The sequence below is a fragment of the Triticum urartu genome, chromosome 6A (genome assembly GCF_056163025.1).
Source record: "Triticum urartu cultivar PI428250 chromosome 6A, HENAU_Tu73, whole genome shotgun sequence".
Taxonomy (NCBI): Eukaryota; Viridiplantae; Streptophyta; class Magnoliopsida; order Poales; family Poaceae; genus Triticum; species Triticum urartu.
This window is the reverse complement of record NC_141878.1, coordinates 1,710,286-1,738,043: the sequence shown is the minus strand read 5'-3', so window position 1 is coordinate 1,738,043 and position 27,758 is coordinate 1,710,286.

Here is a 27,758-nt window from a genome sequence, read left to right as displayed (position 1 = left end):
TCCAGTAGGGTAGGTCCCAAAATATAGATTTCTTCTTCCATATGGGTGCGTGTCCCTCGGCGTCATTCCGAACAGCTAGTCCGCCGGGACCCTTTCCAAATATTACCTGTAAATCATTGACCATAGCAAGTACATGATCACCGGTACGCATGGCGGGCTTCTTCCGGTGATCTGCCTCGCCTTTGAAATGCTTGCCTTTCTTTCGACATTGATGGTTGGTTGGAAGAAATCGACGATGGCCCAGGTACACATTCTTCCTACATTTGTCCAGGTATATACTTTCAGTGTCATCTAAACCGTGCGTGCATGCGTGGTATCCTTTGTTTGTCTGTCCTGAAAGGTTACTGAGAGTAGGCCAATCATTGATGGTCACGAACAGCAACTCCTTTAGGTTAAATTCCTCCTGTCTGTGCTCATCCCACGTACGTACACCGTTTCCATTCCACAGCTGTAAAAGTTCTTCAACTAATGGCCTTAGGTACACATCAATGTCATTGCCGGGTTGCTTAGTGCCTTGGATGAGAACTGGCATCATAATGAACTTCCGCTTCATGCACATCATAGGAGGAAGGTTATACATACATAGAGTCACGGGCCAGGTGCTGTGATTGCTGCTCTGCTCCCCAAAAGGATTAATGCCATCCGCGCATAAAGCAAACCATACGTTCCTTGGGTCCTTTGCAAACTCATCCCAGTACTTTCTACCGATTTTTCCCCACTGCGACCCGTCAGCGGGTGCTCTCAACTTCCCGTCTTTCTTACGGTCATCACTGTGCCATCACATCAACTTGGCATGCTCTTCGTTTCTGAACAGACGTTTCAACCGTGGTATTATAGGAGCATACCACATCACCTTCGCAGGGACCCTCTTCCTGGGGGGCTCGCCGTCAACATCACCAGGGTCATCTCGTCTGATCTTATACCGCAACGCACCGCATACCGGGCATGCGTTCAGATCCTTGTATGCACCGCGGTAGAGGATGCAGTCATTAGGGCATGCATGTATCTTCTCCACCTCCAATCCTAGAGGGAATACGACCTTGTTTGCTGTGTATGTACTGTCGAGCAATTTGTTATCCTTTGGAAGCTTCTTCTTCAATATTTTCAGTAGCTTCTCAAATCCTTTGTCATCCACAGCATTCTCTGCCTTCCACTTCAGCAATTCCAGTACGGTACCGAGCTTTGTGTTGCCATCTTCGCAATTGGGGTACAACCCTTTTTTGTGATCCTCTAACATGCGATCGAACTTCAGCTTCTCCTTTTGACTTTCGCATTGCATCCTTGCATCGACAATGACCCATCATCATCGGGCACATCATCTAGTTCCTCTTGATCTTCAGCAGCTTCACCCAATGCAGCATCATTGGGCACATCGTCTGGTTCCTCTTGATCTTCACCAGCTCCCCCCGTTGCAGCATCACCGTATTCAAGGGGCACATAGTTGTCATCGTACTCTTCTTCTTCGCCGTCTTCCAGCATAACCCCTATTTCTCTGTGCCTCGTCCAAACATTATAGTGTGGCATGAAACCCTTGTAAAGCAGGTCGGAGTGAAGGATTTTCCGGTTAGAGTAAGACCTCGTATTCCCATATTCAGTGCATGGACAACACATAAAACCATTCTGCTTGTTTGCCTCAGCCACATCGAGAAACTCATGCACGCCCTTAATGTGCTTGGAGGTGTGTCTATCACCGTACATCCATTGCCAGTTCATCTGTGTGCATTATATATAATTAAGTGTCCAAATTAATAGAAGTTCATCATCACATTAAAAGTACATACATAGTTCTCATCTAACAACATATAGCTCTCCAGAGCATCTAATTAATTAAACCATACATTGAAACTATGTAAAACATTTCAATGAGAAAACAAATGCGATCATAATCGCAACCGAGGTAACAGTTGAGCCAACGGCATAATGATACCAAGCCTCGGTATGAATGGCATATTTTCTAATCTTCAAGCGCATTGCATCCATCTTGATCGTGTGATCATCAATGACATCCGACACATGCAACTCCAATATCATCTTCTCCTCCTCAATTATTTTATTTTCTCCTTCAACAAATTGTTTTCTTCTTCAACTAAATTTAACCTCTCGACAATAGGGTCGGTTGGAATTTCCGATTCACATACATCCTACATAAATAAAATCTATGTCACGTTGGTCGGCATAATTTTCATAAACAATAAATGAACCAATAGTTATAAAGATAATATATATACCACATCCGAATCATAGACAGGACGAGGGCTGACGGTGGCGGATACCAAAACCATCGCACTATATAAGATGCAATAATAAAAGTAAGAAAATAATACAAGTATCTATGTAAACATACAAGTAAGAATATTTTTCCTTTCAGAAAGAAGATAAGAACAAGAGGCTCACCACGGTGGTGCCGAGTTCTGCTCACAGACCGCCTTATTGAGTGTGTTGGGGCTGATCATATTTCGCACCTCGCCTATCTGAGGCTCGGTGAAGTCGGCAGCTGGAGGTGTTTCCTGAGAGCTGAACTGCAGACGACGCCTGTTGCAACTTGGCTTCTCCGCGGTACCAGCTAGATCACGCACGTCTTTTCTTGGGTTGGGTTCTTGAGAAGGAGGCCCCATGAAGTTGCCACCGTACCCATGATCGGCAAAGTACTGATCGACGTTGGCAAATGTATCGTCGTCGTCGTCGTTCTGATCCTGTGCCATATGCATGTTTGGATCCTGTGGCATAGGGATGTCCGGCACCGTTGCGGCGGTCTTGCCATGGGGCCGACTTGGCGGCGGCACGACTGGCGGTGTTTTCTTTGGGGTGGTGTCCCCCGCCCCCAAACGAATCTGGCTCTTCGGCCAAAGCAGGGGCCAGCTCAGGCAAGCGCTGAGGGTCATCACGTCATCATCGTCGGCCCCGACGGGTCGAATCGGAGGTAACAACTCGTCGCAGCCTGGCAGCACCCGAACCAGTTGAACCCTAAACAAGTTGGGTGGCATCTGGGTACCGTGGAACAAGGGGTTGCCCGGTTGAACGATTTTTCCCTTGGCGACATCGACCAACTCGTTGTTCACGAAGTGCAGGAGAGTGCACGGAACGTCGGCGGCGCCCTGCGAAAACATGTAGGGCGTCAGGGATGCCCAGTCAAAGGCAACGAGATGAAGTCCTCGGCCGAGAGAGGCTTAATTAGTTAAAGTGATGATGGCGACGAGCTCGGCTAATGTCGAGGCACCGCCAACGCCGGGCGTGCAGTTGACGGAGGGGCCGCTTGCTGCAGAGGTGCCGGCCGGCGTACACCCGGGTGCATTAAGCTCCCGTGCCGCCTCCGCCGGAGACACCAATGCCGCCTCCGCCGGAGACACCAATGGCCCCGCCATTGCGTTCTGCGAGTTGCTGGCCGTGAAGCTAGGAATCGGGGGCGGCCCCTGTTGGCCGCCCGCAATCCACGCACTAATCCCCTGGATCAAGGTAGGCACAATGGCGGTGATCGTCGCTCCGAGTTGTTGTTGCACTTGCTCTTGGAAAATCTTCGGAATCCGCGCCACCTGTGCCCTGAGTTCTTGAACCTCGCGCGCCTGGCTTTCCGAGCTGGTCTTTTTCTCCTTTCGCCCACCAGTGTTATAGTATGACGACCATTTTGTCGACAAGCCTTTGCCGGCCACACGACCAGCTGACGTCGGCTTACTGAGCTTATCCTTGTTCTTCATTACATTCAACGCCCTATTTAGAGTGGTGTCCCAAGGGTTGCTCTTAGTCGACCCCGCGCTACTGCTTTCAGTCGCCTGCGGAAGGAATGTGAACCATTTAGAAATTTGGCTTCATTAATTAGAATGCAACCATATGGACCTAATTACGCGGGGGTGTATTCCTTACCAGAACAAGCTCAAGCGCCCTGGTCTTCGGATCCGTGGTAAGCTCCTTTGTTTTCGGGTCATTCTTGTACCGGGCCCTGACAAAGTTCCTGGTCTGCTTGTCACCGTATTTATCGAAGAGGGGCGGTAGGCCTTACTCGGCACGGTCCGCCTCCTCCTTGTCCCATATAGGCTCCGCCACTCTGTAACCGCCGGGACCGAGTGTGTGTTCCCCTAAGTTCAGCTTCCGCATTTCTTTCCCCCACTTACTTGATTCGGAGCTTGCGGTGCTCGAGCAATTGATCTTGAAGTCGTTGTAGTCATCTCCGGTGATCGAAGGATTTTTCTCCTTGATCTTCTCATAACTATCACCTTTCTCGATCATTCTCTTCACATTGCTTTTCCAAGTAGACAGGGCCGTGCTCATCTTCGTGAGGGCAGCATTGTTCACTTTATTCCCTTTGAGGCTTGTGTTTTCAAATTCAGCGGGGAACTTGTATCGTTCGTGCAGCTTCGTGAAGAGGAGGTTGCGCAAATTCCCTCGGTCTGGATGCCTGAGGTTCTCGGTGTTGATCGAGACGGTGCTCCGGAGAATGCACCCGAGCTGAAGCGAGTACCCCTTGACTATTCGTTCGGGCGCCGTTGGATTCCCGTTGGAGTCCACTTCAGTAACTTCCTCCTTGAGGGTGCGGAGCACGGTCGGGCGCCGGTCCTTACGTTGCCTCTTCGGTTGGCTGCCATCTGTGCGTTCGCCGCCATCATCAGTGGTGTCATCCTCGGCAGCACCATCAGTGGTGGCATCAGTGGGGTCATCCTCGGCGGTACCATCAGTGGTCTCAGGATCGGTGGGGAAGGCGGCGTCCTCATACAAGTGAGGTTGTTCCTCCATCTCCTGGGACAGCTCCCAGAATTTCTTGCCGCCCGAACCCCCGGCCTCATCGTTGTTGGCCATGTTTCTCTATAAATAGGAACAAAGTTTGGTCAAAAAGTTGGTTATTGTCAAGGAACAAGATCTCTAAGTTGACCAAATAACCTAATTCTCGAGGAATGTCGCCAAAAAGTTGGTTATTGTCAAGGAACAATTGAGAGATGTTTGTGATATTGCCTAGGTGTTTTGGGATAGAACCTGTTAGTGTGTTGTTGCTAAGGTCCAAGTCCACGTTCTCAGGGTAACCTAGTTCTTGAGGGGTGTGTCTAGAAAGTTGGTTGCTGCAAAGATACAAGGTTGTGAGTTTGGTCAAATTGCCTATGATGTTTGTGATATTGCCTGGGATCTTGAAGGCACTGTTGCATGATGCAGGGGTGTGTCTAGAAAGTTGGTTTCTGCAAAGATACAAGGTTGTAACACTGGGATTTGTGCACAAGCTAAGCTAGCTAAGACAGCAGCTTCCTTGCAACCCACAAAAGACAAAGGAAAAGGGGTGAAAAGGGGGAGATGGTTAGCTTTGATGAGCAGGCAACATCTTCCTAACCCCCTTCTTCTTGTCTCCTCTCACTATCTCTCTCACACACATGCCAAGCAAGGGTGTCTGAGTGTGTGAAAAAACTACTAAACTAATCCAACCACTAAAGCAAATTAATTTTTATTTCGGTTGAGAATCTGGCACCTTCTAGGTCAAGAAAATTGGGCATGACCTTTGCTAATTTTCTTGACCTTGGAGTGCCCCATTTCTCAACCGAAACGAAAATTAATCAACGTTTCAGGAGAAAGGGGTCATTTTAGAAGATCACAAGTAGCAGCAGCATCACTTTACAAAATCACAACTAGCAGCAGCAACTCGCAGATAGCAGCAGCAGCATCACTTGACAAGTAGTACAGCAGCAGCAGCAGCAGCATGCATGCACTGGTCCATGGCACAAAGTCCATGACCCAGAACAGAGCACTTTACTAAAAATGAAGAAGAAAAAAGGCATACATGCACTGGTTGTAGCAAATCATCACTTCTGAATCAAAACACCATGCTGGTGTAGCCATAGGCCCACATTAGTCTAAAATCCTGCTTTATTTTTCACAACAGAAAGGTCAAAACAACAATAAAAAGGAGAGCCCAATTTGGTCTAATTGATCCTTGGAAATTATAGAATGTTCATCTATGCATCGAAAAACAACAATTAGGACAGGGAAATTACTATGCAGCTAATAGTCTTTAAGCATTGAAACACAGCTAAGGTTACAACCCAGAAGTGATGGTTAACACTTCTAATAAACATGGCAATTTTAAATTATGACACACAATGCCATAATTAATCAAGAGTTACTACTACAGTACTCATGTACTCCATCTTACAGAGTTACTCCATCACAGCAACAACAACCTTGCAGATCAAAAATGATTTGTGTAATTTGGTTGGTACTCTTACAGTTGCATAAATTGAAAAAAAATTGATCTGTGTGATCTGGGTTACAGTATCAGCAACCTTGCATTTCATTTTTGTAATTGTCGTAGAAAAATAATAACAAAAGTATGAAAGAGTGGCTTGAACAAACACTAAAATAAACAAAGGCGTCTAGGATAAATGGGAGCATCACAATTCACTGATGCCAAACCGAGACATATTCATGTTTGGTTTATTAATAGATCAGATTTTTTTGACATAAGCTTGTCTGTGCGGAATCAAACATGTATAGAGTAGTATAATTGTAGTAATGTGAAAAAACTCACCAACGTGTATATTTACATGATAAAGTTGGTTTCCAAAGTGACCTAAACTTGAGTGATATGAAAACAAATCACATGTACCCTAGCAATTCATGTACCCTAGCAATTCAGAATGACTAAATGAAGCAGAAAAAAATCTACATCATGGACACTGTAGAAATATACAGTTTGCAATACCAAAAACGTAAACTTGCACTTTCCTGTACTGGTGCACCATTCTGATGATTTTTCGTTTAAAACAAAGAAGATTCAGTATTTACAATGGACTCATGTTGTTCCGTGATTACAAAAAAAAGGATTCAGTACTGGATTAACTAGTGTGGTTCAGATCAAACTTGTAACATCTGAAACCTAATACATGAATGTGTGGCTTAATTGATTGAATTTGATGTTGCAGTTAGTTATCCTTTTTTTCCAGTTGCACAAAAGGTCTTGCAGAGAACTAACATACAAAAAAATTGTTGATCATGCACACAGTCATAAAAATAGTTGACATCTCCTTGAATGGTCTCCTTGCTATGTCGTGCCTCATTGTATAATTCTTTTTTATGCATAAACCTGACTTCAACACTTGTTCGATTCCTCTAATTTTAATGATGAAAAAAATCAAGAAGACACGTTAACAAAAAGTGTGTTCTAATAAGTAATGATGAACACTAATTACAACAGAACCACAATATTCATGTTCTTACAAATGAGATATATATACCTATCTTATAAGCACGGTAGCAATATATACAGGCAACACAAAGGAATCTTGAGAAAAAGAAAGACCGTACTCTTAATCGGCACAGCTACTTGTGCATCACGATGAAGGGGAAAGGGAGGGGATCGACAGAGGAGCTCACCGTCACCTGCAGGTGAGCAAAGCGGGCTCAGGGGAGAGCTCGCCGGAGCGAATTGTCGACGGAGTCCGCTGGGCCGAAGAGGAAGCCGGTGGCGGGGAAGGTGTCGCGGGGGCGTCCGGAGTCCTGCGGCTTGTCCGGGGAGACGTAGTCGAGGGAGGTGGAGTGCTTGGGCACGTCAGTGTGGCATGAGGTCGACGGTTGCCACGTAAACGGTATTGCAATGCTAGGAAACAAGGCCTAGGGTTCATACTTTCGCTAGGGCATGTTCCCTCAACAATACTAACATAATTAGATCACATAAATAGCCCTCAACATGCAACAAAGAGTCACTCCAAAGTCACTAATAGCGGAGAACAAACGAAGAGATTATGGTAGGGTACGAAACCACCTCAAAGTTATTATTTCCAATCTATCCGTTGGGCTATTCCTATAAGTGTCACAAATAACCCTAGAGTTTGTACTAGAATAACAGCTTAAGACACAAATTAACCAAAACCCTAATGTCACCTAGATACTCCAATGTCACCTCAAGTATCCGTGGGTATGATTATACGATATGCGTCACACAATCTCAGATTCATATATTCAACCAACACATAGGACCTCAAAGACTGCCCCAAAGTTTCTACCAGAGAATCACGACGAAAACGTGTGCCAACCCCTATGCATAGGTTCATGGGCGGAACCCGCAAGGTGATCACCAAAACATACATCAAGTGAATCACGTGGTATCCCATTGTCACCACAGATACGCACGGCAAGACATACATCAAGTGTTCTCAAATCTTTAAAGACTCAATCCGATAAGATTACTTTAATGGGGAAACTCAATTCATTACAAGAGAGAAGAGGGGGAGGAGAAACATAAGATCCAACTATAATAGCAAAGCTCGCGATACATCAAGATCGTGCCACCTCAAGAACACGAGAGAGAGAGAGATCAAACACATAGCTACTGGTACATACCCTCAGCCCCGAGGGAGAACTACTCCATCCTCGTCATGGAGAGCACCGGGATGACGAAGATGGCCAGCGGAGAAGGGCTCCCCCTCCCGCAGGGTGCCGGAATGGGTCTAGATTGGTTTCGGTGGCTACGGAGGCTTCTGGCGGCGGAACTCCCGATCTATTGTGATCTCGGATGTTTTTATGGTATATGGAGATATATAGGCGGAAGAAGTACGTCAGGAGGGCCACGAGGGGCCCATGAGGGTGGAGGGCGCGCCCGGGGGGGTGGACGCGCCTCCCTACCTCCTGGCCTCCTCGAAACTTCCCTTACGTGCACTTCAAGTCTTCTCGGCTTCTTTCCTTCCAAAAATGGGTTCCGTGAAGTTTCAGTTCAATTGGAGTTCGTTTGGCTTTCCTTTTCTTCGAAACCCTAAAACAAGGTAAAAACAGAAACTGGCACTGGTCTCTGGGTTAATAGGTTAGTCCCAAAAAATGATATAAAAGTGTATAATAAAGCCCATAAACATCCAAAACAGTAGATAATATTGCATGGAGCAATCAATAATTATAGATACGTTGGAGACGTATCAGGTATCGCGGCATAGAAATAGAGCGAGCAACTAGGAAGCAAAGATAGAAGTGATTTCGAGGTATGGCCATCTTGCCTGAGATCCCGCAAGGAAGAAGAACGGGTCCATGAAGAAGACAAACGGACGTAGTCGAACGGATCCTCACAAACGCGACATTATCAGCACTAACACGAAGAAGCAACATCGGAAAGAAGCAAACATCATAGTAAACAACCACCACATAAGAATGGCATGATGCACAATCAAGTATAATGCATGTCCAGTTTAAAGAGGCATGGCATGGCAAATTGCACAAGCAAAACTACAAGTTAAGTGGAGCTCAATATGCAACGAGTTGCATATTGATGACACCACAACAATTATTTAGTTCTCTCCCATTTAAGTACTCAACAACATTAAATGTTTGTTAGCATGGCAAGGGGTGAAGCATATGAAAAACTACCTATCTAGGCAAGTTTGAATGAGACCGGAAATAACAAACAACAATTATGGAAAATCCTCATTTGCATATATTAGGTTTGGTATTGTTCTACCCTAAACCATATTTTACAGTTGTTAAACATGCATAGTAAAGCCACCATGTTAAACTAGGCATTTTTCTACCCCATTTAAATATAAAGTTTGTTAGGTTTGGAGCTACGGTTATTTAGTTATGAATCAAATCATTTTAGCATGGCATTTAAGCAAATTAAAGCAAACAACATGTTAAACATTTTAAACATGGATGAAAGTTGTATATTATGAAACTAGATGAAATTCTAGTCAAGTTTCATATATAACATGTTCTATTTGGATGCATGGACATTTAGTTATGAGCATTCTAATATGATGGCATTTGCTGTAAATATGCATGCACTGGAAAAATGATAAATTCGCAGAACGGAAAAAATGTCTATGGGACGAAACACAGCAGGGTGGCCCAACAGGAGGGAAAGAAAAAAAAAAGGAGGGGCGCGGGGTGCCCTCACCATGAGCTTCAGCCCGGTCGGGAAGAGGCTTGGCAGGCCGATTGCTGGGCCATGAGGAGGGGCGCGGTCCACGTGCGGTCAATGCACGGTGGCTATGCCTGTGCTCGCACGCACACGCGCGTGTAGGCAGGCGCGTCCATGGCGTAGGGCTCTGGCGAGCTTGGCTTGACACGGGAAGCGAAGACGACACCGGGGACGGGCCGCACCAGAGGAGCTCGTCCAGATCCGGCGAGGAATGGTAGAGGCACGCGCCGGCAAGGGTTGCCTAAGGCGTGGCGACGATAGGAGATCCTGCGGGACGAAGGATCGGGTGAGAGGGAGCGCGAGGGGCAAAACGAGAAGAGGAGAGGGAGCGGGATCACTGGGGAGGTTCCTCGGTAGAGCTTGACGGCGACGAGGTCTCCGGTGGCCGCCGGCGAAGCTGGTAGTGTGCGGCGCAGATGCGGGGGCAGTGCAGTGCAGTGCAGAAGGGAGCACCTGCGGCGGGAGTAGCGGTGGCGCTTCAGATAGAGATGGGTTCGTCCAGTCCCAGATCTGGCCCGGCGCGGGCCAGCGGCGGGCTCCGCGAGCGGCGGTGAATAGGGCATAGGGGGGAACGCGAGGCACGCTGGGATTGGCTGGGAGGCGGTTCGTGGGGGAGGCTTGCCAATGGCTGGCCGCCAAGCGTCGTGAGCGAGGTGGCGCCGCTGGATTCGAGGAAGGGGAGGGTTTGGCTGCGGCTATGAGGTAGGGGAAAGGCTAGGGAAGCCCAAAAATAGCAAGGGAGCTGCTTAAATAGGGTAGGGGTCTAGGGTTAGGGGAACTAGTCCGTTTTCAGACCATTAGATCTCGATCGGATGACTTCGGACGCGAGGAGGGGTAGGTGGGCTGCAGGTGGGCTGTGCAGAAGGCAAATGGCTGAGAAGAGAGGAGAGAGAGAGGCCCGACAACAGTTTTAGAGACCAAAAACGTCCAACGTTAGACCGACTATGTTGTCGCTATAGTTATCCATTGGGGCATCAAACGGACTCCGAACGCGATGAAACTTGGCAGGCAGCCCACCTACAAAAAAACAAGACCGCACGCCAAATCTCGTCCCATTCCGAAAACATTTTCCTGGCCACTTATAAAATAATATTTCGGACATGCCACGGGTGCATGCAAGTGTGTCTTGGCTCAGAATGGACAACGGAAGGAACTGGGGAACCCGGACGAATGCATGTTTTGAAAACATGATGATACAATGCGGATGATGACATGGCAAGATGTGACACGCAAGCAAAAGACAAGGCAACGTTGGCGAATAACTGGAAGACACCTGGCGCAACGGTCTCGGGGCGTCACACATGAGTGCATGGAGGATGCTGGTTATTGCGTGATAACACTGCACAAGAGTAGCGGTGCATCAGCTGACCCCAGCGACACTGAGACTGCAGCTGCTCACACTACTATAAAAAGGCCTACTAATGGCGCACCTAATTTGGCCATTAATGGCGCATTAGTGGTGCGCCATTAGTAGCACGCCATTAGTATATTTTACTAATGGCGCACCACTAGTGCGCCATTAGTATCTGGTATACTAATGGCGCACCTCAGATGCGCCATTAGTATATACAATAGTGCGCCATTAGTATGCCTCCTAGGGGGCCATGTATACCCAGGTGCTTGGCATACTAATGGCGCACGACAACAGGATGCGCCATTAGTAACTTCGGCATACTAATGGCGCACTGTTTAATGATGCGCCATTAGTATCCTTTGGCATACTAATGGCACACTATGATGTGATGCGCCATTAGTATGCATATTAGGTTTTTTTGTTTTTTAATTTTCTGTTTTTGCACAGGTTACAAAATGTATAATTGGACAAAATATAGACAGCACACATCAACAACAGATTCATCGAATACAATCGAAGATTAGTCTCTGAATACAATTCATCATTTTAGTCTCCGAATACAATTCATCATATTAGTCTCCGAATTGAAAAGACCGAACAAAGATAGAACATTATATTACAAGTCTCGAGACCGCGAGTTTGTCTTCACATTACAAGTCGATATCGATCATCTAAACTACCATCACATAGAAGAGAGCTGCGGTCATCACGATGAAACTCGTCTTCATCCGGTTCCTCCAACGCTCCCTCCCCTCTCCCGCTAGATAGAGGGCGTATCTAGATTCGGCCTAGGCCCTAGTGGCGTACCCTTTGTAACTGTTACCGCTGAATCGGTGAACCTGTCTCCGACACTCCTCCCAGTCGTCGTAGACTCCGGGAACCTTACCCTTGTACACGACATACCACGGCATCGCTATGCAGTAGCCAAACAAAACGTTAGTACCAATTCACAGACAATACATAAGCAATATATAAGTATGCAACAGAACGATCGGAAGAGAAAAGCAAGACATTAATAGAATCGATTACATCTAAGTTGAACGACTCTCGAAACCAAAGAGACATACTACAAGTTCATTAAAGTTTAATTACAACATTAGCCAATCGATGTTTCAGAACTAGACACAGCATCACTGCTTTCGACTCGACTCAAGGGACCGGAGCGTGGATGAAGCCGCCGTCTATCGTGGGAGTCATGAAACAACGGGCGTTGTCAGCCTGCATTTGTAGGATTGTGTCGATGTCACTGTTGGACGGTTGATTTCTGAGGTAGAACTGCCCCGCGGTACGAAGGACATCTTGATGGATGATTTCCACAAACTCCGACTGGATGCGAAAGAATTCTTGTCTGATGTCCGCGTCCTGGATTGCCGACACGCTCGCGGCCCAATCTTTGAGTCTACTCAGTAGCAGAAGTTGATGATGGTCCCGTACGATGGCCCGCATGTGATGGATGGCGTAGTAGGCACCCTTCTGACCGCCAGGCGGTTGCTTGACTCAGCAGAACGTCGTATTGTGGGAGAACACATGCTTGCCGTACTTACGAATAGGCCTGGTGAAGGTGCCTCCAGATTTGACGTAGCCGGGGAGAACATCATCAAGAACCTTCTTGACATTTGTGTAGTCTACGTTCGACTGACGGTCCGGGTCGAAATACGTGGCCATGGAATATTTGGGGCTTAGGAGGATGAGCGTGCAACGTGTGTCACTGCATAAAACATGGAATGTTAAAAGAAAAATGATCGAAATCTAAGAATTCATATGTTACGGGGCGGTTGAGGGGAGGACTTACTCGGGAAAGTAAGGCACAAGGAAGTTATCCTTATCTTGGTTTGCCAGAATGACGCCGTCGAGGTAAGAACTCGCGACTTGCCGGTCCCCAGCGCTGCCCAAGATCTTGGCACGCATGTAGAAGGGGTCGACTATCACGATGTCCGGGGTCTTGTCGCGAATGACCCGCATCTACATACTCAGTGAAAATAGCCGAACGAAGGTGTAGTGCAGCAGATGAAGGTTCAACATAGCGTGGATGTCATCAAACCGCAGGACGATCGTACCCCCGATGGAGTTATCCACAAAGCCCTTGCCCTCTGGCACCTTGGCCGCGAAAACCGGGTATGCCACATCCTTCTCTCCGAGACGCCGCTTCTCCAAAGAAAGAACACTATCATGCAGACTCCGCATAGCACCGGTTGCAGCATCGAGCATATTTCTCAGTAGCATCGGCCTACCCGCCACATGCACCCTCCTCGAGATATCCTCGGGTGAAGGTGGCCCATCCTGAGCACGGATCGTACTCGGTGCCGGCTGGCCCGCACCCTTGTTAGTCTTTCTTTTGCGTGCCTTCTATTGGGGAACGTTGCAGAAAACAAAAAAATTTCCTACTCGTTTCACCAAGATCTATCTAGGATTTCATCTAGCAACGAGTCATCAGATGCATCTACATACCTTGTAGATCGCGTGCGGAAGCGTTCAAAGAACGGTGATGAAGTAGTCGTACACGACGTGATCCAAATCACCGATGACCAAGCGCCGAACGGACGGCACCTCCGCGTTCAACACACGTACGGGACGGGAGACGTCTCCTCCTTCTTGATCCAGCAAGGGGGAAGGAGAGGTTGATGAAGATCCAGCAGCACGACGGCGTGGTGGTGGATGCAGGGCGTCACAGTAGCAGGGCTTCGCCTATACTACGCGAGAGAGACGTAACGGGGAGAGAGGGAGGCGCCAGGGGCTGTGGTATGAAATCCCTCCTCTCCCCCACTATATATAGGAGGGCCAAGGGGGGGTGGTGCGCAGCCTAGGAGATCTGATCTCCTAGGTGCGGCGGCCAGGGGAGGGTTTCCCTCCCCCCCAAGGCACCTAGGGGTGCCTTCCACCACTTGGACTCCTCCTTGGTGGAAACCCTAGGCGCATGGGCCTAGTAGGGCTGGTGCCCTTGGCCCATGTAGGCCAAGGCGCACCCCCTACAGCCCATATGGCCCCCCGGGACAGGTGGCCCCACCCGGTGGGCCCACGGGACCCCTCCGGTGGTCCCGGTACAATACCGATAACCCCGAAACTTGTCCCGATGCCCGAAACAGCACTTCCTATATATAATTCTTTACCTCCGGACCATTCCGGAACTCCTCGTGACATCCGGGATCTCATCCGGGACTCCGAACAACATTCGGGTTCCTGCATATACATATCTTCACAACCCTAGCGTCACCGAACCTTAAGTGTGTAGACCCTACGGGTTCGGGAGACAAGCAGACATGACCGAGACGACTCTCCGGTCAATAACCAACAGCGGGATCTTGATACCCATGTTGCCTCCCACATGCTCCACGATGATCTCATCGGATTAACCACGATGTCGAGGATTCAATCAACCCCGTATGCAATTCCCTTTGTCAATCGATATGTTACTTGCCCGAGATTCGATCGTCGGTATCCCAATACGTCGTTCAATCTCGTTACCGGCAAGTCACTTTACTCGTACCGTAATGCATGATCCCGTGACCAGACACTTGGTCACTCTGAGCTCATTATGATGATGCATTACCGAGTGGGCCCAGTGATACCTCTCCGTCATACGGAGTGACAAATCCCAGTCTTGATCCATGTCAACCCAATAGACACTTTCGGAGATACCCGTAGTGTACCTTTATAGTCACCCAGTTACGTTGTGACATTTGGCATACCCAAAGCACTCCTACGGTATCCGGGAGTTACACGATCTCATGGTCTAAGGAAAAGATACTTTGACATTGGAAAACTCTAGCAAACTAACTATACGATCTTGTGCTATGTTTAGGATTGGGTCTTGTCCATCACATCATTCTCCTAATGATGTGATCTCGTTATCAATGACATCCAATGTCCATAGTCAGGAAACCATGACTATCTGTTGATCAACGAGCTAGTCAACTAGAGGCTTACTAGGGACATGTTGGTGTCTGTTATTCACACATGTATTACGATTTCCGGATAATACAATTATAGCATGAATAAAGACAATTATCATGAACAAGGAAATATAATAATAATGCTTTTATTATTGCCTCTAGGGCATATTTCCAACAGTCTCCCACTTGCACTAGAGTCAATAATCTAGTTACATTGTGATGAATCGAACACCCATGGAATTCTGGTGTTGATCATGTTTTTCTCTAGGGAGAGGTTTACTCAACGGATCTGCTACATTCAGGTCCGTATGTACTTTACAAATCTCTATGTCTCCATTTTGAACATTTTCACGAATGGAGCTGAAGCGACGCTTGATGTGCCTTGTCTTCTTGTGAAACCTAGGCTCCTTGGCAAGTGCAATAGCTCCAGTGTTGTCACAAAAGAGTTTGATTGGCCCCGACGCATTGGGCATGACTCCTAGGTCGGTGATGAACTCCTTCACCCATATTGCTTCATGTGCTGCCTCCGAGGCTGCCATGTACTCCGCTACACATGTAGATCCCGCCACGACGCTCTGCTTGCAGCTGCACCAGCTTACTGCTCCATCATTCAACATATACACGTATCCGGTTTGTGACTTAGAGTCATCCAGATCTGTGTCGAAGCTAGCGTCGACGTAACCCTTTACGACGAGCTCTTCGTCACCTCCATAAACGAGAAACATTTCCTTAGTCCTTTTCAGGTACTTCAGGATATTCTTGACCGCTGTCCAGTGTTCCTTGCCGGGATTACTTTGGTACCTTCCTACCAAACTTACGGCAAGGTTTACATCAGGTCTGGTACACAGCATGGCATACATAATAGAACCTATGGCTGAGGCATAGGGGATGACGCTCATCTCTTCTATATCTTCTGCCGTGGTCGGACATTGAGCTGAGCTCAATTTCACACCTTGTAACACAGGTAAGAACCCCTTCTTAGAATGATCCATATTGAACTTCTTCAATATCTTATCAAGGTATGTGCTTTGTGAAAGACCTATGAGGCGTTTTGATCTATCTCTATAGATTTTGATGCCTAATATATAAGCAGCTTCTCCAAGGTCCTTCATTGAAAAACTCTTATTCAAGTAGGCCTTGATGCTGTCCAAGAGTTCTATATCATTTCCCATCAATAGTATGTCATCTACAATTAATATGAGAAATGCTACAGAGCTCCCACTCACTTTCTTGTAAACGCAGGCTTCTCCATAAGTCTGTGTAAACCCAAACGCTTTGATCATCTCATCAAAGCGAATGTTCCAACTCCGAGATGCTTGCACCAGCCCATAAATCGAGCGTTGGAGCTTGCACACCTTGTCAGCATTCTTAGGATCGACAAAACCTTCCGGCTGCATCATATACAATTCTTCCTTAAGGAAACCATTAAGGAATGCCGTTTTGACGTCCATTTGCCATATCTCATAATCGTAGAATGCGGCAATTGCTAACATGATTCGGACGGACTTTAGCTTCGCTACCGGTGAGAAAGTCTCATCGTAGTCAACCCCTTGAACTTGTCGATAACCCTTAGCGACAAGCCGAGCTTTATAGATGGTCACATTACCATCCGCGTCTGTCTTCTTCTTAAAGATCCATTTATTCTCTATGGCTCGCCATTCAACGGGCAAGTCAGTCAAAGTCCATACTTCGTTTTCATACATGGATCCTATCTCGGATTTCATGGCTTCTAGCCATTTGTCGGAATCCGGGCCCGCCATCGCTTCTTCATAGTTCAAAGGTTCACCGTTGTCCAACAACATGATTTCCAAGACAGGGTTGCCATATCACTCTGGTGCGGAACGTGTCCTTGTGGACCTTCGAATCTCAGTAGGAGCTTGATCAGAAGTATCTTGATCATCATCATTAACTTCCTCTCTAGTCGGTGCAGGCACCTCAGGAACATTTTCTTGAGTTGCGCCATTTGCCGGTTCAAGAGGTAAAACTTCATCAAGCTCTACTTTCCTCCCACTTACTTCTTTCGAGAGAAACTCTTTCTCTAGAAAGGACCCATTCTTGGCAACAAAGATCTTGCCTTCGGATCTGAGGTAGAAGGTGTACCCAATAGTTTCTTTTGGGTATCCTATGAAGACGCATTTTTCCGACTTGGGTTCGAGCTTCTCAGGTTGAAGTTTCTTCACATAAGCATCGCATCCCCAAACTTTTAGAAACGACAGCTTAGGTTTCTTCCCAAACCATAATTCATACGGTGTCGTCTCAACGGATTTCAACGGAGCCCTATTTAAAGTGAATGTGGCAGTCTCTAAAGCATAGCCCCAAAAAGATAGCGGTAAATCGGCAAGAGACATCATAGATCGCACCATATCTAATAGAGTGCGATTACGACGTTCGGACACACCGTTACGCTGAGGTGTTCCAGGCGGTGTGAGTTCTGAAACTATTCCACATTTCCTTAAGTGTGTGCCAAATTCATGACTCAAGTATTCTCCTCCACGATCTGATCGTAGAAACTTGATTTTCCTGTCACGTTGATTCTCAACCTCACTCTGAAATTCCTTGAACTTTTCAAAGGTTTCAGACTTGTGTTTCATTAAGTAGACATATCCATATCTACTCAAGTCATCAGTGAGGGTGAGAACATAACGATATCCACCGCGAGCCTCAACACTCATTGGACCGCACACATCAGTATGTATGATTTCCAGTAAGTCGGTTGCTCGCTCCATTGTTCCTGAGAACGGAGTCTTGGTCATTTTACCCATAAGGCATGGTTCGCACGTGTCAAATGATTCATAATCAAGAGACTCTAAAAGTCCATCTGCATGGAGCTTCTTCATGCGTTTGACACCTATGTGACCAAGGCGGCAGTGTCACAAGTATGTGGAACTATCATTATCAACCTTACCTCTTTTGGTACTCACATTATGAACATATGTAGCATTACGTTTGAGACTCAATAAGAATAAACCATTCACCATAGGAGCATGACCATAAAACATATCTCTCATATAAATGGAACAACCATTATTCTCAGATTTAACTGAGTAGCCATCTCGAATTAAACGAGATCCCGATACAATGTTCATGCTCAAAGCTGGCACTAAATAACAATTATTGAGGTTTAAAACTAATCCCGTAGGTAAATGTAGAGGCAGCGTGCCGACGGCGATCACATCGACCTTGGAACCATTCCCGACGCGCATCGTCACCTCGTCCTTTGCCAGTCTCCGTTTATTCCGCAGCTCCTGCTGTGAGTTACAAATATGAGCAACGGCACCGGTATCAAATACCCAGGAGTCACTACGAGTACTGGTAAGGTACACATCAATTACATGTATATCAAATATACCTTTTGTTTTGCCGGCCTTCTTGTCCGCTAAGTATTTGGGGCAGTTCCGTTTCCAGTGACCCTTCCCTTTGCAATAAAAGCACTCCGTCTCAGGCTTGGGTCCATTCTTCGGCTTCTTCCCGGCAGCTTGCTTGCCGGGCGCGGCTACTTCCTTGCCGTCCTTCTTGGAGTTCTTTTTACCCTTGCCTTTCTTGAACTTAGTGGTTTTATTGACCATCAACACTTGATGTTCCTTCTTGACTTCTACCTCCGCTGATTTCAGCATTGAGAACAACTCAGGAATGGTCTTTTGCATCCCCTGCATGTTGAAGTTCATCACAAAGCTCTTGTAGCTTGGTGGAAGCGACTGGAGGATTCTGTCAATGACCGCATCATCCGGGAGATTAACTCCCAGCTGAGACAAGCGGTTATGCAACCCAGACATAGTGAGTATGTGCTCACTGACAGAACTATTTACCTCCATCTTACAGCTGAAGAACTTATCGGAGACTTCATATCTCTCGATCCGGGCATGAGCTTGAAAAACCATTTTCAGCTCTTCGAACATCTCGTATGCTCCATGTCTCTCAAAACGCTTTTGGAGCCCCAGCTCTAAGCTGTAAAGCATGCCGCACTGAACGAGGGAGTAGTCGTCAACACGTGTCTGCCAAGCGTTCATAACGTCTTGGTTCTGTGGGACGGGTGGATCACCTAGCGGTGCTTGTAGGACATAATCTTTCTTGGCAGCTATGAGGATGATCCTCAGGTTCCGGACCCAGTCCGTATAGTTGCTGCCATCGTCTTTCAGCTTGGTTTTCTCTAGGAACGCGTTGAAGTTGAGGACTATGTTGGCCATTTGATCTACAAGACATATTGCAAAGATTTTAGACTAAGTTCATGATAATTAAGTTCATCTAATCAAATTATTAATGAACTCCCACTTAGATTAGACATCCCTCTAGTCATCTAAGTATTACATGATCCGAGTTGACTAGGCCGTGTCCGATCATCACGTGAGACGGACTAGTCAACGTCGGTGAACATCTTCATGTTGATCGTATCTTCTATATGACTCATGCGCGACCTTTCGGTCTTCTGTGTTCCGAGGCCATGTCTGTACATGCTAGGCTCGTCAAGTTAACCCCAAGTGTTTTGCATGTGTTCCGAGGCCATGTCTGTACATGCTAGGCTCGTCAACACCCGTTGTATGTGAACGTAAGGATCCATCACACCCGATCATCACGGCGTGCTTAGAAACGACGAACTTTAGGAACGGTGCACAGTTAGGGGAGAACACTTCTTGAAATTGTTATGAGGGATCATCTTATTTACTACCGCCGTTCTAAGTAAACAAGATGCAAAAACATGATAAACATCACATGCAATCAAATAATAATCGTGACATGATATGGCCAATATCACATAGCTCCTTTGATCTCCATCTTGGGGCTCCATGATCATCTTGTCACCGGCTTGACACCATGATCTCCATCATCATGATCTCCATCATCGTGTCTCCATGAAGTTGCTCGCCAACTATTACTTCTACTACTATGGCTAACGCGTTTAGCAATAAAGTAAAGTAATTTACATGGCGTTTCTTGATGACACGCAGGTCATATAAAAGAATAAAGACAACTCCTATGGCTCCTGCCGGTTGTCATACTCATCGACATGCAAGTCGTGATTCCTATTACAATAGCATGAACATCTCATACATCACATATAGATCATTCATCATTCATCACAACTTTGGCCATATCATATCACAAACCACTTGCTGCAAAAACAAGTTAGACGTCCTCTAATTGTTGTTGCAAGTTTTACGTGGCTGATTTAGGGTTCTAGCAAGAACGTCTTCTTACCTACGTTAAAGCCACAACGTGATTTGTCAACTTCTATTTACCCTTCATAAGGACCCTGTTCATCGAATCCGCTCCAACTAAAGTGGGAGAGACAGACACCCGCCAGCCACCTTATGCAACTAGTGCATGTTAGTCGGTGGAACCGGTCTCACGTAAGCGTACGTGTAAAGTTGGTCCGGGCCGCTTCATCCCACAATACCGCTGAAGCAAGAAAAGACTAGTAACGGAAAGAAAGTTGACAAATCTACGCCCACAACTGATTGTGTTCTACTCGCGCAAGAAGAACTACGCATAGACCTAGCTCATGATGCCACTGTTGGGGAACGTTGCAGAAAACAAAAAAATTTCCTACTCGTTTCACCAAGATCTATCTAGGATTTCATCTAGCAACGAGTCTCCTCCTTCTTGATCCAGCAAGGGGGAAGGAGAGGTTGATGAAGATCCAGCAGCACGACGGCGTGGTGGTGGATGCAGGGCGTCACAGTAGCAGGGCTTCGCCTATACTACGCGATAGAGACGTAACGGGGAGAGAGGGAGGCGCCAGGGGCTGTGGTATGAAATCCCTCCTCTCCCCCACTATATATAGGAGGGCCAAGGGGGGGTGGTGCGCAGCCTAGGAGATCTGATCTCCTAGGTGCGGCGGCCAGGGGAGTGTTTCCCTCCCCCCCAAGGCACCTCGGGGTGCCTTCCACCACTTGGACTCCTCCTTGGTCCATGTAGGCCAAGGCGCACCCCCTACAGCCCATGTGGCCCTCCGGGACAGGTGGCCCCACCCGGTGGGCCCACGGGACCCCTCCGGTGGTCCCGATACAATACCGATAACCCCGAAACTTGTCCCGATGCCCGAAACAGCACTTCCTATATATAATTCTTTACCTCCGGACCATTCCGGAACTCCTCGTGACGTCCGGGATCTCATCCGGGACTCCGAACAACATTCGGGTTCCTGCATATACATATCTACACAACCCTAGCGTCACCGAACCTTAAGTGTGTAGACCCTACGGGTTCGGGAGACAAGCAGACCTGACCGAGACGACTCTCCGGTCAATAACCAACAGCGGGATCTGGATACCCATGTTGGCTCCCACATGCTCCACGATGATCTCATCGGATGAACCACGATGTCGAGGATTCAATCAACCCCGTATGCAATTCCCTTTGTCAATCGATATGTTACTTGCCCGAGGTTCGATCGTCGGTATCCCAATACCTCGTTCAATCTCGTTACCGGCAAGTCACTTTACTCGTACCGTAATGCATAATCCCGTGACCAGACACTTGGTCACTCTGAGCTCATTATGATGATGCATTAACGAGTGGGCCCAGTGATACCTCTCCGTCATACGGAGTGACAAATCCCAGTCTTGATCCATGTCAACCCAATAGACACTTTCGGAGATACCCGTAGTGTACCTTTATAGTCACCCAGTTACGTTGTGACGTTTGGCATACCCAAAGCACTCCTACGGTATCCGGGAGTTACACGATCTCATGGTCTAAGGAAAAGATACTTTGACATTGGAAAACTCTAGCAAACGAACTATACGATCTTGTGCTATGTTTAGGATTGGGTCTTGTCCATCACATCATTCTCCTAATGATGTGATCTCGTTATCAATGACATCCAATGTCCATAGTCAGGAAACCATGACTATCTGTTGATCAACGAGCTAGTCAACTAGAGGCTTACTAGGGACATGTTGGTGTCTGTTATTCACACATGTATTACGATTTCCAGATAATACAATTATAGCATGAATAAAGACAATTATCATGAACAAGGAAATATAATAATAATGCTTTTATTATTGCCTCTAGGGCATATTTCCAACACCTTCTTCTTCTCCTGTAATGGGACCGAGTTCTGCTCACAGACCGCCTTCTTGAGTGTGTTGGGGCTGATCATATTTCGCACCTCGCCTATCTGAGGCTCGGTGAAGTCGGCAGCTGGAGGCGTCTCCTGAGAGCTGAACTGCAGACGACGCCTGTTGCAACTTGGCTTCTCCGCGGTACCAGCTAGATCACGCACGTCTTTTGTTGGGTTGGGTTCTTGAGAAGGAGGCCCCATGAAGTCGCCACCGTACCCATGATCGGCAAAGTACTGATCGACGTTGGCAAATGTATCTTCGTCGTCGTCGTTCTGATCCTGTGCCATATGCATGTTTGGATCCAGTGGCATAGGGATGTCCGGCACCGTTGTGGCGGTCTTGCCATGGGGCCGACTTGGCGCCGGCACGACTGGCGGTGTTTTCTTTGGGGTGGTGTCCCCAGCCCCCAAACGAATCTGGCTCTTTGGCCAAAGCAGGGGCCAGCTCAGGCAGGCGCTGAGGGTCATCACGTCATCATCGTCGGCCCCGACGGGTCGAATCGGAGGTAACAACTTGTCGCAGCCTGGCAGCATCCGAACCAGTTGAACCCTAAACAAGTTGGGTGGCATCTTGGTACCGTGGAACAAGGGGTTGCCCGGTTGAACGATTTTGCCCTTGGCAACATCGACCAACTCGTTGTTCACGAAGTGTAGGAGAGTGCACGGAACGTCGGCGGCGCCCTGCGAAAACATTTAGGGCGTCAGGGATGCCCAGTCAAAGGCAAGGAGATGAAGTCCTCGGCCGAGAGAGGCTTAATTAGTTACCCTGATGATGGCATCGAGCTCGGCTAATGTCGAGGCACCGCCAACGGCGGGCGTGCAGTTGACGGAGGGGCCGCTTGCTGCAGAGGTGCCGGCCGACGAACACCTGGGTGCATTAAGCTCCCGTGCCGGCGTCGGAGACACCAATGCCGCCTCCGCCGGAGACACCAATGGCCCCGCCATCGCGTTCTGCGAGTTGCTGGCCGTGAAGCTAGGAATCGGGGGCGGCCCCTGTTGGCCGCCCGCAATCCATGCACTAATCCCCTAGATCAAGGTAGGCACAATGGCGGTGATCGTCGCTCCGAGTTGTTGTTGCACTTGCTCTTGGAGAATCTCCATAATCCGCGCCACGTGTGCCCTGAGTTCTTGAACCTCGCGCGCCTGACTTTCCGAGCTGGTCTTTTTCTCCTTTCGCCCACCAGTGTTATAGTATGACGACCATTTTGTCGACAAGCCTTTGCCGGCTACACGACCAGCTGACGTCGGCTTACTGAGCTTATCCTTGTTCTTCATTACATTCAACGCCCTATTTAGAGTGGTGTCCCAAGGGTTGCTCTTAGTCGACCCCGGGCTACTGCTTTCAGTCGCCTGCGGAAGGAATGTGAACCATTTAGAAATTTGGCTTCATTAATTAGAATGCAACCATATGGAGCTAATTACGCTTGGGTGTATTCCTTACCAGAACAAGCTCAAGCGCCCTGGTCTTGGGATCCGTGGTAAGCTCGTTTGTTTTCGGGTCCTTGTACCGGGCCCTGACAAAGTTCCTGGTCTGCTTGTCACCGTATTTATCGAAGAGGGGCGGTAGGCCTTGCTCGGCACGGTCCGCCTCCTCCTTGTCCCATATATGCTCCGCCACTCTGTAACCGCCGGGACCGAGTGTGTGTTCCCCTAAGCTCAGCTCCCGCATTTCTTTCCCCCACTTACTTGATTCGGAGCTTGCGGTGCTCGAGCAATTGATCTTGAAGTCGTTGTAGTCATCTTCGGTGATCGAAGGATTTTTCTCCTTGATCTTCTCATAACTCTCACCTTTCTCGATCATTCTTTTCACATTGCTTTTCCAAGTAGACAGGGCCGTGCTCATCTTCGTGAGGGCAGCATTGTTCACTTTATTCCCTTTGAGGCTTGTGTTTTCAAATTCAGTGGGGAACTTGTATCGTTCGTGCAGCTTCGTGAAGAGGAGGTTGCGCAAATTCCCTCGGTCAGGATGCCTGAGGTTCTCGGTGTTGATCGAGACGGTGCTCCGGAGAATGCACCCGAGCTGAAGTGAGTACCCCTTGACTATTCGTTCGGGCGCCGTTGGATTCCCGTTGGAGTCCACTTCAGTAACTTCCTCCTTGAGGGTGCGGAGCACGGTCGGGCACCGGTCCTTCCGTTGCCTCTTCGGTTGGCTGCCATCTGTGCGTGCGCCGCCATCATCAGTGGTGGCATCCTCGGCGGCACCATTAGTGGTGGCATCAGTGGGGTCATCCTCCGCGGTACCATTAGTGGTCTCAGGATCGGTGGGGAAGGCAGCGTCCTCATACAAGTGAGGTTGTTCCTCCATCTCCTGGGACAGCTCCCAGAATTTCTTGCCGCCCGAACCCCCGGCCTCATCGTTGTTGGCCATGTTTCTCTATAAATAGGAACAAAGTTTGGTCAAAAAGTTGGTTATTGTCAAGGAACAAGATCATGGTCTCATCATTTAGGGTTTGTCGACACCGAGGCATCCTAAAAGCTAAACTTTTATCATTGAGGGTTTTTCGACGCCGAGGCACCCTAAAAGCCTAAGCTTTCATCATTTTGGTTTTTATCGACACCGAGGCACCCTAAAAGCCATGCATTAGTCACAAGTACGCCGGGGCACTTGATCCTACTTAATTAACTACTAAGATACCCCAGCCCATGCATTAGTCACAAGTACCCCATATGTCCTATTTTTAGCAAAGTCATGCTAAAATTCACGGAAAATTTCAACATGACCTTTGCTGAAAATAGGACATATGGAGTACCCGAATTTGCCGGAACGGAAGTTAATCGACATTCCAGCAAACTCAAGGGCCTCCCAGGGTACCTGCAAAAGCATCACGACACGATGGTCGGAGACATGACCTTTGCCTAACAGTTCTGAACTCCTGCCAAAACTGAACACAACATATATATACCAAGCATCTTGCCAGCTAGTAGACCATCATTTGTCAGGCCAAATTGAGGCCAAACAGAAAACAAATGTGGGCATGGCACAAAGTCCATGACCTAGAACAGGAGACATACCAAGCACTAAATGAGGACAGAAACAGACATTTAGAACAATTAGTTATTAGCTAAAATGTCTTGCTTGAATGCATCACAATTTATTCACTACTCCAAGGAGTACTATTTCTCACAATCCCAAGGAGAATAACTGGCAACAGAAAACAAAACACTTATGGTAGTATGTTGATGTCCAGCCAATGCACAGAAGTTAAAGGCACCCATTTAACACCGAAACAACATTTTTTTGGACCAACACTCTTAACACTGGAGAATGAAAACTGAACTCAGTCATTACTCATTAATACAACTTTTTTGGTAGCAAAGTAGATTGACAGCTCTTGCATAAGAGAACAGGAAAGTAGTGATTGTATAATAAATCATATAACTTACAGGAGGGGTTATCCGATATTCTGGCTTTATAACAACTTGTATGCCCACTGCAGCGAAACAATGAATTACGTTAGTAACCATGAACTGTTCTCAATAACAGTACAGAAGGGCATAATATTGGGCAATTTGTTAGTCTGGCATGGTAGCAATAGTAAAATATATACAAGCAGGCACTCCCTTCTCTGTATACCAATTCAAAGTGCAACCAATGTCTCACAATATTTTTCAATTTTCAGCATGACCCCCTTCTTCGCGAGGAAGCATGCTCTGACAAGCTAAGTTATGTTACACATGTAATGGCCAAATTGGGGGAAATTACTAGCTAAACAAGTTTAAGCGCACACACATGCTGGCTACAAGAGAAATGATAGGGTTAAAAGACCAACAAACAAACTCGTGTAAAACTACCTCAGTTTCAGGTCTAGATTGTTCAATTCCACTTTCCACTCACGAAACCACTCTCAGTTCGATCGAACGAAAGATCACTAGTGGCCAAAACTGAAGAAAAAACTGAATAAAAGCATGACTTGCATACAGAGCACATACCAAGCAGCGGCCTAAAATAGCAAGCATCAAATTAGTAGCAGTATCAAACTGGAAAAAGTACATCCATCGATTTCTAAGAATCGGTAGCATTACCAAATTATCAACTAGCACTAAGCAGCAAGCAGCAAGAAGCAAAAGGGCACTGATTTAGTACCATTGACAGTTCACAACAGCAAAAATCTGAGACGTACTAACACGAGCTATCAATCACAGTAGCAAAACAAATCCATTCGTCCATCTATTCAATATGCAACAGCAACAACCACCCATCCGGCTAACAAACAGAGGGGTGGGAAACAGGGAGATGAGAGGCACCTGTTCTCGAAGGAGATGTGGGCGGCTGGTCGAAGCATGGGTGATGGGAGGGCCGGGGGCTTGTCGAAGCAGAGCAGCAACGATGGGGGGGCGGTGGGAGGCGGCCAGGCAAGGCCTAGCGCTGGCGATGCTGAGAGGAAGGGGCCGGCGATGCTGACCGGGCCGGCGAGGCAGGATCGCCCTGGCGGCGGCGTGGATCCTCCCTCGAAGGCTCGAACCCTAGCCGCTGTGGGAGGGAGGAGCGGGGTGGCAAAGGAGACGACTGTGGGGGCGTGGGGACTGCGGAGCGGGAGGAGGAGCCCGACGAGGTGGACGGGGCGGTGTGCGGGTCACCGGCGACGAGGGGGAGGAAGGGGAGAGGGAGGCGGCGGGGCGCGGTGGAGGGAGGGAGAGGGAACTGGCGAGGGGGAGAGGGAAGGGGGGATCACGCGAAGGGGGAGAGGGAAGGGGGGATCGGGCACAATACTAATGGCGCACCACCCCTCGGTGCGCCATAAGTACATCCATACTAATGGCGCACCTCACCGTGGTGCGCCATTAGTATTTTTTTATAAGACAGCAATAATTTTTTAAACTTGTTTAAATCATAACAGTAATATTTTTTTATAAGACAGTAACAGTAATATTTTTTTTATAAGACAGTAGTATTTTTTTAAAAAATATCATCAAACAGTAATGCTGGTGGAGCAGGGGAGGGTGCGCGGGGTGCGAGGGGTCGGCGGCGGCGTTTGAGTAGGGGAATCGAGGGTGCGGGGGGTCGGCGGCGGCGGCCGGTGGACCGGGGGGTGCTCGGCGGCGAGGGGGACCGGATCTGGCGAGGTGGGATGCGATCGAAATGGAGGGGGATCGAGATCGAGTGTCCATGAAATTTAAAAATATTCATGATAGTTCAAAAAGTGCCCATGAAATACAATCGAGAAATGAAGGCTACGATTTAAATACAATCGAACTTAGCTAGCTATCTGTTCACAATCTTCTTGCCCTTCTTTTTCGCAAATGGAGTTCTTCTGTGGAACGGAAGTCCTTTAGGTAGGGTGGTCCTGCTTCTTCTTGTGGTGTATGCTGCTACTTCATCATCGTCATCATGTTCGATCCTCGGGTCGTCGTACTTTTCGAAGTCTTGCTCATTGGCTACTCCATCCATTCCGATGATCTTCCTTTTGCCTCTCATCACGACAACACGACTGGGCTTTGACGGGTCGGTAGTGAAGAAGCATTGGTCCACTTGGGAAGCCAGTACCCATGGCTCATTTTTTGCGGTGACGTTTGCGCCCACGGTCTTGGATTTGGCTTCGGGTATAACCATGGTGGTGAAATACCGGTCTTCTTTTAGGA